General features: G+C 31.7%; 1 protein-coding gene across 2 annotated transcripts in view; it reads right to left on the bottom strand.

Moving 5' to 3' along the window:
* The window catches only part of LOC127702336 (formin-J-like), a 46282-nt gene extending 37334 nt beyond the window's left edge, over window positions 1–8948 (bottom strand). The window contains exons 1-2 of one of the 2 annotated variants that reach the window (XM_052206471.1): window positions 8813–8948; window positions 4310–4433 (exon numbers count right to left, since the gene is read on the bottom strand). The gene's annotated coding sequence lies outside the window, so the exon portion shown is untranslated. Of the gene's footprint in view, window positions 1–4309; window positions 4459–8812 lie in introns of both variants that reach the window. The other variant, XM_052206472.1, reaches the window with a different exon arrangement.
* Between the last annotated feature and the right edge of the window lie 5317 nt (window positions 8949–14265).

Below are 14265 nucleotides of genomic sequence, written 5' to 3'. Positions count from 1 at the left end.
ATGTCTGCCAAAGTGAGAGTAATAAATGGTAAGTCCTGGATGACCTTGGTGTCGTGGAATGTAAGTCCACTATTAGATACACAAACATTTAGACAAATCTGAGATCAGTTGGGCTCCAAGGATATACCAGAATTCTTACAAATGTTAAATTAGATAAAGGCGTAATATGGTAGCTTGTTTTTAAAGAGATATCCCAATATTTACAGATAATTATATATATATAGATGACAGCAAAAAGTGAATTATTTTCATTTTTAAATTCATGATCGGTTTTCGAATTAACCTTTACTGATCGGCCGCCAAGACAGATACCAATATTATTTTATCTCAGAAACAAGTTGCAGCATCAATGTTACATGGACGCACTTTCAGCTATAAAATTAAGTAATTGAACCAATCCACCTTTTTGCTAGTACATATTGGTTGCAGACAAAACAAAACACCCATTGCATATCTAAACGTTGTTTTTTTTTCTCGATAAGGCTATGCCAAAGCCACCTTAATATAATAATAAAAAATCTTTTTAATGGCGTGTATCCAAATGATTACTTCTTTGTTATTTATGAATACTATACTGGCCACTAACATAGGACACGTACTCGCACCTGTCGATTCAATTTAAATTAACTTCAGTTGATTTTGTGGAATTTATAAATTAGTCTATTCAGAAATGCTCATATCAACATTTCCACTGAGCATTACTGAAACCTAAGTGAATCTGGCACATGTCGTGCATGGTCACCTGCATAGGTCATCCATTATTTTGTAAGCGTTCTAGGGAGATCCGGAATTGAATTGGGAACAGCAAATAATCAAACTTTACTACATGTCCAAATTTTTTTTGTATATAAAACTCGAAACTATTAAACAATCTGTTTCAACAAAGAGTGTTTCTCTCAAGTTTGAAAACAAATTAAAGAAGAACGATCAATTATCTATAATTGCACAACATGGCAATTTTCAAACGGTCTTCCAAACAATGATTCACAGTATTATGTACGAACTTTAGATTATTTCAACATTATGTTATATTTCTGAAGATGTCACAAATTCTTAAATGTCTAAAGATGGCAAAAAACATCAATGTGGGTGGATTGTGACAAATTTGGAGTAATTCTCGCAAAATAACAGCCCTAGTGGAAACAAATTCTCGTGGATGTACAACTTTGTTTTGGCAATCTTATACATTTTGTACAAATAAATACATGTTGGCCAAATATATCCTCCGATGAAAATTTTTCGAAAACATGTCAAATTTTGAATAATTATATTCAGCGTAGAATAACACTTTAATAAATATATAGAAACGTTTGAAATAATTGTAAAATACTTGAGGTTTATCATTTAGACAATTTTATTTTCAAATCCTATCAGGTTTTATTAACTTTCGGATTTTCACAGAGCGAGTCAATGAAGTACAGGGATTTTATCGTATATATTTACTGAGTAGCATATGTTTCAAATTATGGTTAAGAGTCATTGAATTAAAAGCTCGGCATCAAAAAATCAATCGAAATAATTGATTTAAAACGGGAAGTAAAATCACGAATGATCAAAGTAATACAGTATTATATATTATATAATAATATTTTAATAACTTAGTATGACGTGACAAAAGCTTTATAAAATACTGAATTGCAATAATATTCCTAATCTTAAAATCCTATTAGGTGAAATGTTGATAATCACTAAAATCAAAAGATTTACACCTGTTTAGATCAAAGATAAATACGTCATAATCTGTCAGCAAATTAGATGATTATTACCTGAACATGTTTATATTGACAAGTAATGACCATCAGCGATTTTTTATCTATTGATCGCATGTTTGTCCTGGAATTTTCTGCGAAAAAAAAACCCGTCATGCCACTAAATTAGGACACGTACTCGCACCTGTTGATTTAATTTAAATTAACTTAAGTTGATTTTGAGGAATTTTGCGAATTTTGCGAAAAGATATGTGTTATTAGATTGTTAAAAAATGTAACTTTTACAATTTAATTTATAATTAAACTCGAAGGCCGTACATTGTTGACCTTGATAATCCTGACATTAATATGGGAAAACATTACGTATTTATTATATAATTTTATTTGTAAAGTGCAAAATGAAAATGTTTACAAAATTTGGAGAAAGATATATAATTATAGATTATCGTTGGTCATCTCAACGAGATTGATTTTCTCGCTTGAGCCGGTACGGCGAAAGTGAGAAAAGCAATCGAGTTGAGATGACCAATGATAATCTGTTTATCGCTATTTTACCTATGACGACGTTGTTAATTTCATTGACAACGGCACGTGCATGCGCCCTTAGTTTCTAGCGATAATTTTTCATATCACTCTACTGTGCTGAGATTGAGTAAAGTATTTTCAATTATTCGAGAGAAAAAAGGCGTTTTATTATACAGGAATTACTATTTGTATGCATGGCTTCTATTTTCTTCTTCAGGACAATTTCCGTTCAATCAGCACATTTTGATTTGGCATTTAAATGTCCAATTAACTTAAATCAATCTTTGATGAAATTGCAGTTTGAAATGACTGTTTATTACTTTAATACTCATTTTGTCCCGCCCATTCACTAAGATCTGTTATTAAAGATGTTAAAGAAACAACCAAACTGTAATTCAATCTTCTAAATTACCCCAAATCAAGACGAGCACTTGTATGGAAATGGTCTGCTTTTTTAACAAAAGAAGTAGGCCATTTATTAGGTTTTAGTTTTTAAAAGAGAGAAATGGCTTTTTAAATAGCAGTTACAGCTAAGCAAAGCATCGGGAATATGGTTTGAGTGCTAACTGGAAGTATATGAAGAAATGAAATGTGTGTTGAAAAGTCAACGAGGCAGCAACGCGACAACATGACAAAACAAAAAAGACATTTCGATGTCAAAACGTAACCTTTTTCGAAACATAAGTGATAATATACTCTTTTTCTTCCAAAAATATTCAATATTCCAACAGTACCATATAACTGAGCATTTCTTGGGCTGGAGGAACTGTTATTTATGGAGGTAGAATGCAACAATTGTATTTTTAAAGAGCGCATGCTGAACCTAATTATATGGTACATTCTCCATGTTGAAATGCATTGGCTTCAGACTGTCGGCGCTTATGTTGCCTTCGCGGGAAAACATGTACAATCGAACAAGAGAGGAGAAAAATAAAAATAATGCAGTGACCACATTTTTCTGAAAGACGTGTCTCTTAATAAAAGATATCTCAATTATAAAGAGGTTTTTGTTGCTAAACGTCCCCAAGGACAATAAAAATTCCTCAGTTAAAATTAATTTTGTGTGAATATTTAAATGAAAATGAAAGACCACCCTAAGTTAATGTACTTTGTATATTGATATATCACCTGTATCTTACATTCCTTTCAATCATAATACGACAAATTAACGCCACAGGTAGACATCTTAAACTACCTGTCAACTTTTAACAAATATTTCACTTGGAATTTGAGTGTGTAAACAAAACCTAAATACGAAAAATGCATACTGATGCTCATTCCTCTGTTGGCAGATTATATAATACAATAATAGGATATCTTATCTTTTAATGCCAGTTGTGTTATATGCAGATTTTAAATGTAATACATATGGAACTATTCCAGCAAATTTTCCCCTCATCCGTCCACTACGAAATGTGAGAATCACGTTTTATGTTTGTAAAACATAATTCGAAGTCACGTTTTAGATATATATATATATATATATATACAACATATATATATATGATGCAAATAAATCATGGCTTGCAATTAGTATTTTAAGAAATGAAAAAATATTATGTGCAAATCAAAAAATACAATTATAGATATATACTGGCACGAAGTTTGATTTTGATACGATATTTTACATGTTTTAATCAGATTTTGTAAATTTTCATTCATCATCATGCCATTTGGCGATAACTTTGCACCAAATAAACTCTAGCATGTGACACCAGATAGCTATAATCCTGAATGCAAGAGTCAATTAACGAAATAAATGTGTAATTTCCACGACATCTTACTTCACACAGGTTTGCTTGTGATTTGACTTGAAAAAGGCAGATAATAAGACGAAAAAATGCAGATAATGCAATTATTTGTTCTTAATGCATTAAACGATATCGTAGGTCAAGGATAAGGATTGAAAAAAAGAAGCAGAAGAAATAAACAGACTTCCAATGAAGTCTTACACATACACATATATCTAATTAGGGCATTTAATTTGAAATGAATGAATGACTGAATTAACGCATTGCATGGATTTGGTTAAAGGTTTTGTTTGAAAAATAAAGGATAAAAGAAAATAGTCTTACCAAATGTTAATTATCCTTTCTTTTAATCATGACAGATAATCCGTTCGTCCAAATATTGTGCAGGATTAACTTAGTTTCTCCTGGTTTATTCCTTCATCATAACGTTGTCGATTTGTAGACTGATCTGGTCAAAAATACAAAATCAAATACTGAAATTAAAAGATTTAAACTAACAGATCTCGTTGAAGCTCGAATGACAAAGCTTTCATTGAACCGTTAAGACCATCTCCGAAGTGATGGTTTTATTTCATTACATCTGATAAGGCAATTATAAATTTTTTAGGCCTAATGTAGTCCGTCCGGCAGTTTACCCGCGAGGTAAACTTGGTTCATCAGTATTTAAATACGCTTCGTGAAACAAGAAGATGGCTTGTTGACAAGTGTGAAAATATTTTTGAAACGATCATGTCACGGAGGTTTGAATAATGCGAAGTCTCCTGAAGGCAAAGATCCATTGAATAGAGAAAAAAACTTGCGAAGAAAACATATTTTGTGAAAATGTCAAAAAAACAATCAAAAGCAATTGTTATTTACTCTTGTTACTTAACTTACCTGCAAAACCTACCCATTGACAAATTCACATTAAGAGGTATCGAAATAACTCTCGAAAACCTCAATTTTATAACCCAAATACCCCAAAACAGGCATTCAACCGACTTAATATGAAAGTTATGCATATATGTTTATATACCCATTAGAATCCATAGAACATCCGATTAAACACACTTTAATGTCATCTATAAGAAATGCATTAGGTACTCTTGCACTGAAAATCCGTCATGGAGATTTTGAAAAGTAGAAGGTGTATGTTTGGGAAATAATGAGGTAAAAAATATGTCAACTAAAAGTTTGTAACTGACTTTCATCCTACTAATTTGTTTTCATTCTTTCTTCATTCACTTAACTTTTTACTTTTCGTATAAATTAATGCTGTGTTATGCCTATTTTGATGATGCTCATATATAACAAATGTCTATTTTTCAGATATAGCAATGATTCGGGTCCTTGGAAAGTAGCTGTAAACATCAATTCATTAAAGCAAGTTCTGTTTTGTTTATGAAATGAATTTTGTAAATGTGACAGAAATATCATGAATTGTCACTTAACTTTATATTCATGCTAACGGTCATATTTTTCACTTTTATGTTTGATAAATGGAGCGGTCAGAATTTATTCGGGGAAGGAACATACTTCAGGGAAATAAAGATTGTCATATTTCAGTTTTAATGTGTTTATTTCAACAGTGAATTAATAAGTCTCTTAAATAATGTCTACTTTGTAGGATACAACGTTTCAAAAATGATGAACAATGAATTAAAAAAGACTTCGAAAATTTAAACCAAATAATTCAGTCTTTATATACCGCTGATCATCGATGGCCACATGTCACAAGTAGGATAGATTTATTACGGCACAGACTGAATTATTTGGGTGATCGAAAAGCTTGGTTTTTGATTTGTTATGTCAGCTGATAAACTTCGACTTCTCGGGAAATAACGGAAAACCCTTAAGCTACATTAAGATTTCTACGTTCAAACAACTTCAAAAGCAAAGGGACTGTTTTTATATTACATTGTTGCCGTTGAATAAATAGCTTATATTTGTTCCACATATATTACTCAATCAAAAAGGATGAAAAACATCCGTGCTTTTTCTTTAATATTAAAGAAACAGAAGTCTGATGTAGATCTTTCTTTAATTTCTGTGCACTGAGTTTCCATAAAACTGTCTATTACATTCGGATACCAGGCGATTGTTAGGTTGCTATTCACAAGAAAACTAGACTTCAATAATTTAGACATTAAAGGATGCTTACTCCCTGGTAGTAGAGTAATAAATAGTATGTTTTGTAAACAGTTGCATTGATTCACGAAGAAAAGTCCCAGACCTGTGGTTTTAAAAGCATTCGGTAACCACTATTAAAGAGAATTTTGCCTTGAACACTTGTCAGCACACTTGACTTTTTCATAGCGAACAGTTATTATAGATGGAGGAAGCCGGAGTTTCCGGAACGAACTACCGACCATCAGCAAGAAAAGTGGCAATCAAAGACGTTTAAGATCGGATTTCAACGCACCTTGCCGAAGCGGGGTTCGAACTCACAATCGTAGTGTTAGCAGGACTTTATATACTATGAACAACTTCACTGCCCTATCCTGTTAGATTGTTTATATGTTTGATAGTGAGTGTGACATGGGTTATAGTTTGCATTTGCATACTACATATGTATCATTCTGCATTTGTCATTATATCTAAGGGAGCTACCATTTGATTTTTATGGGGGGGAGGGGTCTAGGATGAAAGATTTTGTCCTGCATTTTAGCACTAATCTCTGTCCTGCCTTTTTATTTTTCACTCCATTCGGTCATGCCTTTTTTTTTATTAGTTTATCCTGACTTTTTTACATAAATTGTCATTCTTCCTTTTTTTTTTTGCAAAGTTGCTCATCCTGCCCTATTTTTACTCAAAACCTGCCCTTCCTTTTCCAAATTTCTTCCTAGCCCCCCCCCCCCCCCCCCCCCTAAAAATCAAATCAAAGTAGACCTCCACTATTTAATATGCTTTTCTTCGTGAAAGCTTATAATATACATTCCAAAGCTTAAGCTGTTAATTTTGTTGCTTTTTTTGTTTCTTAGTACGATAAGTGCAAGGTCAAACCATCATACGGATCATACAAACCAAATAGGCCAGACAGAACAGTAAATATCCTTTAAGGATTGGTTGATAAATGATCAAACAGTCTTTGCATTAATTATCTTCGTATGGCGGCTTATGTACAAGTACAAAATACCAAAGATACAATATTCGTTATTACTTACATTCATATGTCACATGCAATAAGACGGGACATTCTTTTTCATTCATAAAACAAACTTAATAGCCGAAATTGTAGACAATTACATATTGGTAAACGCTATGTAAGCGATTTAATACATAAATACATTCCCACAATTTGCCGATCAATGGGATTAAAACGTCTGTTCGATTACCCCAAAACACGGAGGCGTGATTAATGGGAAAGAAAGGTATAAAGAGGAATTAGGGGATTAGAAAAGATCAAACTTTACAATAGTCTACAGTCGCGTATTGTGCCGTTCTCACACCGCGGTGAAATGTTTTCGAATTGGTTTATCCTTATTTCAATTTACAACTTATTTCAATTATTCATAGAAAACACCGCTAAGATATTCCTTCTTATATTTTGACTGCGATAAATTATTTTATTTCCATATATTTGGAAAATGGCACTTCATAAATCACTGATCCTACACGGTATATATGCCATTTAAAGAAATAATATAATGATTTATGAAGAAAGAAAATATATAAACTAAAATATTGCATTCAGACCGTTAGTAAACAGGAATTTAATTGCTTTATATGCACATACATAAATATTAAGCGTATACATGCATTTAATTGAATTAATATTATTTATGATTTATTTTGCATGAAAGGCATTTCCATACATGTACATGTATAAATCCTCTGAATTCTTTGAAAAATTTGAATACATTATAAACGGATTTTTTACTTATAATTTTTTTTCAGATCACGATCATCTAAACTGAAAACGAGTCTACAAAAGATTTATAAAAGCCTGTTGCAAATGAGCATTAAAAAGTTTGCAAACAACTTTTGTCATATTTATGACAGAATTGATTTACAGTTTTTATCTGTGCAGCGTTCATAGCCCGTTCAAAACAGGGATTAACACTTTTAAATTTATATTCTTATTAATTCCATCATTATTAGATAATGCAAAAGTACAAAGGTCAGCAGCTACAGAATGACTGGATCTGCATTTTGAACTGCTTACCATAGGTGAATAACAGAGGTTATCCAAGTTTTTGGTGGGGGTTCGATTTGCTCAATCTCTAGTTGTTTGTAGTACATGTAGACTGAAGTTTCTTTTTTCTTTCGGTTTGTCTTCCCTTCATCGTCCTTAAATGTACTGTTGGTATATTCTTCAATTTTTAATAGAACGAAGAATATATCAAACATGCAAAATGTACATGTAAAAATGCCCAATTATGTGAAAAGAGCCGTAATCAGAGGGGTGCAAAAACGTAAAATAACAAAAATACCGAACCCCACGGAAAATTCAAAACGAAAGTCCCTCAACAAATGGCAAAATCAAAAGCTCAAACACGTCAAACTAATGGAAAATAACTGTCATATTCCCATCCCAGTTTGAAAGAAAATGGAATATCTTGCATACTCTTTTTGTAAGATATAATATATGTAGAACATAATTGCTGTTACATTTGGTACCCTCTCCCCATGTCAAAATCTCGGTGATACAAATCATGAACTTTTGTTCAAAATTTACCGTTTTATCTATTAAATAGAAACTATACACTATCAATTATAATAGATCTACTCGAAAAAAATTAAAACATCTAATAGTAAGAAAAAATAATGTGTCAACCTTTGCTATAATAACACTCTGAAATATGACAAATAGCTACATATCATTGAACATACATAAAAATTACTTACATATATTTTGAGCGCATGTTTCCTCAATTGATGACAACCTTAGAAAGTTATTTCTCACCTTACAAATAAAATATATGTTTATACATAGGTAAATGGCTACCTGTCTGACACATATATACAACGATACTCATGAATGAACGCGATCATTCGTCCTAAAATGCCAGGCCTCTCTCATGGATCAGGAAATAAAAGATCATTCATAGCAAATAAGACGCCATTAGTTCATAAGAGCCATTGATATTTATATAGGGATCACTTTTATACTTAGTGTATACATACCTACTGAGATATTTTCTATAGGATATAGATATCAATAGATAAATGTTTAGAATTAACGCCTCCAAGATATGTACTAATTTAGGATCAATTGATTAACTCAGTTGTATACAAAATGACTAAAAGTTTATATTTAAATCAGACAATTAAATATTTAATGCCATCTGATTTGACACAAATTAACTCGGGCAAAGAATGGAAAGAAATTAGGTTTTTTGACTTCAGAAATAATTATAGATCCAAAATAGAATCGTGTCTTGCCTGAACCCTTAATACACGTCTAAGTCGAAACATTTCATTTATTTTTTCAACACACTTTTATTTCATTTTCTCATTTATACATAGCCGTACGGAGTCCTATAGTTGTTAAATATTTAGTCTATGTAATTTGGTCTCTGGTGCAGAGTTGTCTCATTGGCAATTATACCACATCTTCTTATTTTTATGTAATATAGAACCTTAAAATTATGCCGTTACCTTCTTGTTTCGATAAAATAAAGTAAAATAAACAAAATGATATACAAAACGTCTATGTATATTTGGTAATAACCAACATTATATCTAACGAAAAGATCTGATACCAATCATGAAAATGGTTTGCTTACCGCCCAGTGGCAAATATTTTATGATTAAAGGCTATATAGCATCCATAAAAAATGAAATATACATGTATGTAAGTATAACTTAGATGGATAGTTGTCTCATTGTCACTCATACACATCTTCTTATTTATATTCTAATTTATATAAGCACAAATGTACATGTAAATAAGATATGATAATAAACGAAAAAAAATAATACAATTATTGTATCTCGGATAGAATGTCCATCTTCAGTATACCAGGGGCTGTTTATCGAAGCGCTCTTAGGATTAGTTCATGTCCTTAGATCATCTTTATATTTTCGTTTCAAAAAGTTTGAATGCACTATTTTTAGATAAATATCATTATCATGTTTATAATACTACTAATAATAATTATAATTTGTAACCTCATGATTATTACTACGGTTAAATTCGATGCATTTTGATATTTTTTATTTTTTTTTTAATATTCCATTTTCCTTTTCGATGTGCATGCTGGGACATGTTGTAAGTCGGTCCTAACATTATCCTGGCTTATTTCTTAGATCGGTCTTAGGATAGATCCCAGGTCAGCTCCGATAGACAGGCCGCTGGAGCATATTTTTTTTATTGTCGACTAACCGTAGATATCCTAAACTTCTATACTTCTAAAGGAAGAGACCGATTTCATTGAGCCGCAACTCCTATGAAACCATACAAAGTCGGAAATATTTGTGATATGACGTATAAATGTAGTGTTTTGTACTTCCTAAATTTGTCTTTGAAACAATCTTTTTTCCACAGAAAACGCCAATTTTTGAAAAAATATCCTAATTCGGAGACCCGGTTATCGATCCGTGTCGTATACGCTTTCGCGCATGCTCAGTCGACGTACTGCCCGACAACACGGTCCACGGCCAACTCGCACCAAATGACCAAATAAAACTCCACTTTTACAACTTGCATCACTTATATATCAAACTCGCACCACTCAAAAAAAAATTACAACAAACTCGAAGAAATGTGTTTAATCATTAGGTTGTTTTCTTCTTCTCTTAGTAAATTCATCCTTTCTCGGAGTCTCGTGTCACACAGAGAAAGAACTCGCAACACTCGAAAAAAAAATACTACAAACTCGCACAACTGAAGAAATGTTTTAAATCATCAGAGAGTTCTAGATTGTCTTTTTCTTCTATGAGTTATTTCCTCCTTTCTAGGAGCACCTGTGTAACACAGAGACAGAAGCTATTTGGATATTCAAACTCCTATGGAAGAAGAACTGACAAACTAATAAAAACTATCAACATAATGCATCAGTGCATAAAAACAGTTTGAGAAACACGAACCCAAGCTGTGTATCACCATAAACATTTCAAGTAGTCTTCAAGTATTATATCCTTCTAAGGAATTTACAAATGATAATTTTTTTTATTGCAAAATCCATCTTGTCAATTCGCGACATTTATCAACCCACGTCTCCTTTTATTCATTTGTTTTAAATTTGAACCAGTCTGGGCCAGAAAAATAGTTGGAATTTATTTTACTCAATCATTATACTCTGTAGTATTTTGTGGATTGTTCTTTGTCTTTTCCTCGTCGTTAATCTTTTTGGCCATGGTGATGTCTGTACTTTCAGCCTTATGTTTTCATTGCATCCTTAGTATCCTCTCATTTGTTTACAAATCAATAAAACAGATGTATATGAGATTGAACGTCCGAAAATTTACAAATACAAGAAATAGACAGTCCACACTGTGGGAGGATCGTCGTTTTGAATTAGTAATCGAACGTCATGCACTGCAAAACAGATCTTATAAAGATAAGAATATGTGGTATAATTATCAATGAGACAATTCTGCACCAAAGACCAATGACATAGTAGTTAACATATAGGACATCACACGGCCTTCAACAATGAGCAAAACCCATAATGCATAGTAGCTATAAAAGGCCTCGAAATGACAAAAACAATTCAAACGAGAAAACTAATGTACAAAACATTAAACGAAAACAAATTTGATATACAGCAATAAACAATAACTACTCAATTACAAGCTCGTGATTTTGGACAGGCACATGCAGAATATGGCGGGGTTGTTTTAATTTCTAAATAGTTTTCATAATCACAATTAACAGTTGTGTTTTTCTAGTTGCGATTTGTATTGTTCCCTCTAAAAATAAATAAATATACCATTTATATTGTAAAAATAGCAAATAACCATATTACATAATTTAATCTAAGTAAACCGCGTCTGATTTACCTTGAACAATATCACCAGAGGTTACATATTGAGGTTACCGTGTATGAATAAATCGGAAACCACAAGAAAACGGTATAACTTAGAATATTAAAAATAAACTTTACCTGTTTCATCCTTAGAAGTGGTGACGACAACATGTATATATTGAAACCACTGCTGATGGATTGTTTATAGCTCCGGAGAGTATCATCAGTCAGAAGTCGCGGCTTTGGTAACGACATGATTTAAAACATACTTTACATGAATTCATTGATAAGTAAGGAAATGATTAAAAAATGAAGCTCCTTAAAGCAATATTGCCCTTAGAGAAATTTGACTATTCGCTTCGGGCCCCTTTTGTCATGACGGTTTTATGTATTCATTATCCCTGGCTTTCATTTTTTTAGATTTGAGAGTTCCTGGTGAAAGTAATCCAAATCCAGAAAAACGCTTCTGAAGCACGAATTATTTTTAATGTGTGGTCACCGTAGGAGCCGGTCATCAATAAATTCCACAATTTACATATTTAGCGAAAGAACTAACATTTACCAGCTCCGGGTAGTTACCACTGCTGGTGGACTGTTAGTCCCCGAGAGTATCATCAACCCAGAAGTCGATGCTTTAATGATTGAAAAACTAAGATTCCAACTCCATTAGGCAAAATTGACCATTGATGAATTTGTCTATTCTCTTTATGATCCTTTTGGCCACCAAGAATACATTTTTATTTTATTCCGTTGCTTTCAAATATTTAGGTTTGAGTGCTAGCGTTCCTAATGAAGGTTAATCCAGAAAAGTGTCTCGCACGCACGAAATTTATAAAAATAATATTTTCATTTATAGTAAAATTGACATACTTTGTTTCGTTCGACGCAAATTTCTGAATAACTAGGAATGATCAGTTCTCAAAGCTGATGCATGCAAGGTTATTGTAATTAAAAACATTTCTTAAAAAATATATGTAATAAATCAAAGTGTTACCGTACCTCATTATATATAGTGATCCTTTGCTAAAATGTCGCGATTTGTGGTGTTTGTCCAAGGCCCATAATAATTTGATTATTTCTTTATTATTTTTAGTTAGTTTATTTGGTGTATTTAACTTGAACTTGAAATTCGTTTATTCTTTTCAAGTTATACGTTAATAATTAGTCATCTTGATTGTAAGAAATTAATTCTGACAGCTGTAAAATGTGCCGCTTAAGTTTCTGTGTTGTTGTGAACTTGTTCTTTCTGCTGTTTTGTGGAGGTGTGGCAGTGTGTTGTGTGTTTTTCGTTGACTTTTGGTCCTTAGTACTTTCTTTCCGAATTCTATACTGATATTCACAGTATCACAGTTTCAGGTATGTACTTTGAATTTCATATAAAATCATTGCGTATTTCTGCACTATAACCTAATTACATATGTCTAAATATGGTCGAATGTTAATAACCGAATTACATATATGTCTAAAGATGGTCGATTTTGAGTTTTTTTCCTACGAAAAGTGAATGAGAATATTCTTTACCAAAACTGAAATTCTACCGGGAAAAAAGTAATGCATAGTCTTTTAGACAAACAAAATATTAATGCTGATTAACAATAGTAGGCTTCAAAAACAAACTGGGTTTACAAAAATGGAAAGATTTGCCAATCAATTGTAGTAAACTTGTCTACAGCAAGCCGTTTTTAGCTCTGAATAACATTTGAATGTTATTCAAATTCAAATTCAATTTTTTTTCGGGATATTGCTTATTTTTTTTACCTAGAGAGGGAAGTAAGTACAAGAGAGGTGGTCATACTTCTTTTTATTTGTGGTCACTGTAGGAACAGGTCGTCAATAAATTTCACAATTTACATATTTAGCGAAAGAACTAAGATTTGATTTAGAAATACAATTTTAAAATAGCATCAAACTATGAAAAATGTTTCCAGTTTATACGCGTATTTGCGCGATAAATTTTATATAATTGCCATAAAAGTAAAAAAAGATGCAAAATAAAACTTTTTTTTACATTTCGCTCAAAACGACCATTTGATCATTATGTGGAATAGATTCCTTTTGTATCATGATATACAGGTTTTGTTTGGTTAAAGGAAGATAACTCAATATCAAATATTTAATAATGCAGTGTCAGTATAAAAAGATTTTAAATGCATATATATAGTAAAACACTTTAGAAAATATCATGCACTTTGTATGTATTTTAAGTTTTATATTATATATAATAATTTTATGTTTTTACCATGTTATTTCTTGATTGGAACTTAACGAAATTTTAGAACAATGAATTTATCAACCTTTACGATTGAAATGGTGTTCCATATACATGCTACCATATATCATTCATCTATAAAGCCGACGAGGAAACGCATTTCTCGATTAACAAAAGCT

This window comes from Mytilus californianus, unplaced genomic scaffold (genome assembly GCF_021869535.1).
Source record: "Mytilus californianus isolate M0D057914Y unplaced genomic scaffold, xbMytCali1.0.p SCAF_5, whole genome shotgun sequence".
NCBI lineage: Eukaryota > Metazoa > Mollusca > Bivalvia > Mytilida > Mytilidae > Mytilus > Mytilus californianus.
Note: the sequence above shows the minus strand (reverse complement) of the source record. Positions and strands in the feature narration are given on the sequence as shown.